Source organism: Cucurbita pepo, chromosome LG06 (assembly GCF_002806865.2).
Source record: "Cucurbita pepo subsp. pepo cultivar mu-cu-16 chromosome LG06, ASM280686v2, whole genome shotgun sequence".
NCBI lineage: Eukaryota > Viridiplantae > Streptophyta > Magnoliopsida > Cucurbitales > Cucurbitaceae > Cucurbita > Cucurbita pepo.
In genome coordinates, this window is record NC_036643.1 from 8,691,881 (window position 1) to 8,695,406 (window position 3,526).

Consider the following 3,526-nt stretch of genomic DNA (forward strand, 5'->3'; position numbering starts at 1 on the left):
CATCGGATGACTTAATAGGATAAAGACCAGATTCACACCTCCCATCTAGAAGACTTTTCCTCGACCGTCGATCCTTAATAGAAAAATGCCAAGGATGGAATTCAAAAAATACGTCATTATCACGAGAAAATTTATGAACGTTAAGAAGATGTTTGGAAATTTCAGGTACATACAAAGTATTACGCAATGCAAGAGGACAAGTAGCAGTATTAATTAGAGAATGACCAGTATGCAAAATACGCAACCTGCTCCATTGCCGACTTGAACTTGTTAGTGAGATGATCCAGGTCACTAGTGATATGATCCGTAGCGCCTGTGTCGCTGTACCAATTTGGGTCAATCTTGTAAGAGGAAGTAGCCACTAGTGCTGTAAAAGGAGCAGAAGAAGGTTCATCTTGATAGGACTCATCCATCCTATGCCAGTAGCGGATAGCAGTATGCCCCACTTTGCCGCAGATCTGCCAGGAAGGATGGGCCACCGCGATCACCAGCAAGACGAGAGGGTGCATAACCTTGAGAACGACCATGACCACGATCCCTACGCCCACGATTCTTCTGTTGACCATCACGACTAGCATAATTGGCAGAAGGATTTAACTGAAGTTCAACACGACCAGTATAATTGGCAGAAGATCCCGAATTTAACTGAAGTTCAGCTTGGTGTTGTAGTTGGCGAGCTTCAAACGTCATTAGATGTGTAAACACATCATCAAGTGTGAGGGCTTCACTCTTGGTAGTCATTGAGGTGACGAAGGGATCATAGTCAGGGCCAAGACCAGCGAGAAGATACGCGATCACATTATTATCCTGCAAGGCAGAGCCGGTGGCGGCCAGCTCGGTGACCAGCCCTTTGATCTTGCAAAAATAATTTGCAGCAGATTGATCTCGTTTCTTGGACGTGGCGAGCTGAACACGAATCTGAATAGTGCGAGCATAGGTTGACAAAAACATCCGCTGCAGGGTATCCCATGCCTCCTTAGACGTAGTAGCAGCAACCACATCGTGACGAATCTCCTCGGACATGGAGGAGAGAAGGCCGCTAAGGGCCTGTTGATCCTGATCATACCACTGATTATAGGCTGGATTAGAGACCAGGTCAGCTCCAGCAGCAGTTGAGGAAGGGACCAGCTTGGCAGGTGCGGCATTGGTGCCATCGAGGTAGCCCATAAGCTTCGTACTCCGTAGGTAGGGGAGGAGCTGGGCGCGCCATATGATGAAGTTGTTTTTGGTTAGACGAATTGTGATAGCATGGTGTAGAGGGATTGGGCCAAAGGTTGCCATGGTAGTTGAGACGGTGTTGGAGATGGTGGATGGAGAGGAGGAAGAAGATATGGTAGACATTTAAAAAATAAACCTTGGCTCTGATACCATGTTAGATTGAATGGCACGATGACCTAGAGTCACGACCTCATGTATTTATAGATGTGTATAATAAAGATAACATTCTAAATCATAGATTTGGTAACAAACCATGAAATCATAGATTTGGTTACAAAACCATGAAATCATAGATTTGGTAACAAATCAGTAAATCTTAGATTTCGTAACAAACTAGTAAATCACTAGATTATGTTACTATATACAGATATGATCTATTCTACGTTTAACAATCGTGACATTTTCTTTAACAGACTCACAATGATATAATTAAAATAAGAAATTAATAGTTTTTAAAAATTAACAAATAGGAATGTTTTCTTTTAACTATTTATTGAGCTTGAAAAATGTGTAAGGAGAAAGGTTGATAAAGAGAGTGTGGCCTGAAAGTGTCTCGAAAGCCCTAACAACAAATAGGAGCGGGTTCTATTGACTTTAAACGTCCATATCGCATGCTATAGTGCACTATAAGGTATGATATCACTCTTTGACTCTTCTTTGATGTTCCATCTTTAAGATTCATGAAGTGATCGAGGGTTGAAACGGTTTGGAATAAGATAGGGAATGCCATTTTTTTTGGAGGCGAGGATGTGATGTGAACTTTCTCTCATCGAAGGAAGAAGACAATGACAAGGCTGGTTCAATTAAACCTGCCACGTCATCCCAAATCTCAACCCTCCTCTATTTTTTTATTCAATGAACTCCTTTTAGACCTCAAAAACAAAAAATTATCAATTATTTAAGAAACTAGACTCTAGGAAGCTTCCTATCAGAAAAAGAAAAAGGTTAAGGTTGTAACTAGTATTTCTATATATATATATTGAAAGAAATACTTGTAGTAACCCTTGAAGTTAAAGATAAACCTATAAAAATTAGGGGATCATAACAGAATTTGGCCAAGAACTATGAATTAAGGCCCTTAACGGAGTAATTTGCTTGAGCTTCAAGTAATATTAAAATAATCTACTAAACAAACTCAACTTATCATAAAATTTTATTGTTCTATATTATGTCAGGTTAAGGTCATATATGAAATTTTGTTGTCATTGACAAGGTTGAATAGCTAAGTACCACTATAAAATGACTACAATGTCCCTAAGACTTAATACCTATCGTTTACAACTTTAATGATCTCTGAACAACTTAAAAATTCATATACAACATTAAATCATGACTATCAAAGTATTTGTGAATTTTCATGACCATTAGACCACGTTAACAGTTTAAACCTGTAGAAAATTACTATATTGCTCTTATTTTCTAAACATAAGTACTTGCTTATAAGATATCCTAAATACATTCATGAAGGTAAGAAAATGCTCATGTTTATCTTAGGGTCATAAATGCACCATGAATAGGATGACATGAGCAATCTTAGGGCTATTATGAAGTATGCACTAAGAAGCATACCCTATGATCAAATTATGACATTTAAGTTTGGTAGATACTATGTTACGACACCCAAAATGACGATCACCTCTACCCACACGGTGTGTCAGGATCGTACTTATTCAGCCGTGGGGCATTGTAATATTGACATACTCACAATAAGACTTAAGGGGAACTCAAGCCCCATTCAAATTTTTGCTCACCTTGCGGCTTCGTCAAACCTTAGCGGAGGTTTGTCTTTGCTAACCAAGCATCAGTTGTCCACAATTGCAGCTTATTTGGCTACACACGTTGCCTTCACGTGCATGTTCAATCGTCTGGGACACAACCGACTTGTCTTAACACTAGGTAAAGTCATTTAGGTTGACCTTGCCTCTACTCGGGTCTAAGGTCTCTTAATATAACGTCACATCTCATTGTCAACTCAGTTCAAAATAACACAATTCATGCATCGTGATGTCATCCCATGTCTTGGGAAAGCTCGACAATCTCCACTTGCTTGGACACATATGTTCAAAACTAACCCATGTGTCGACCACAGGTATTGATTCTCTCGTATCCATGCTTGACCATTTATGGCAATCCATTCTAGGTAGTGGGTGCATAATCCAACCTCCAACACATGAGTTAGGACGCAATAACTGCACAACCGTATTGTCTAGTACTGTGATCCTTTTCAAGGGAAGACGTCTGCGACGTTTGCCCATGCTATGAAACACAAACGTGCCACAAGGTATATCGCTTAAGCCACAAGGCCAAG

The 3,526-nt window shown here is 39.9% G+C and overlaps 1 non-coding gene across 1 annotated transcript; it reads right to left on the reverse strand.

Moving 5' to 3' along the window:
- Positions 1–676: 676 nt before the first annotated feature.
- On the reverse strand, positions 677–816 carry LOC111797790. The gene has a single exon (XR_002815615.1). It is a non-coding gene; the product is annotated as a small nucleolar RNA Z247 (small nucleolar RNA).
- Positions 817–3,526: the final 2,710 nt, after the last annotated feature.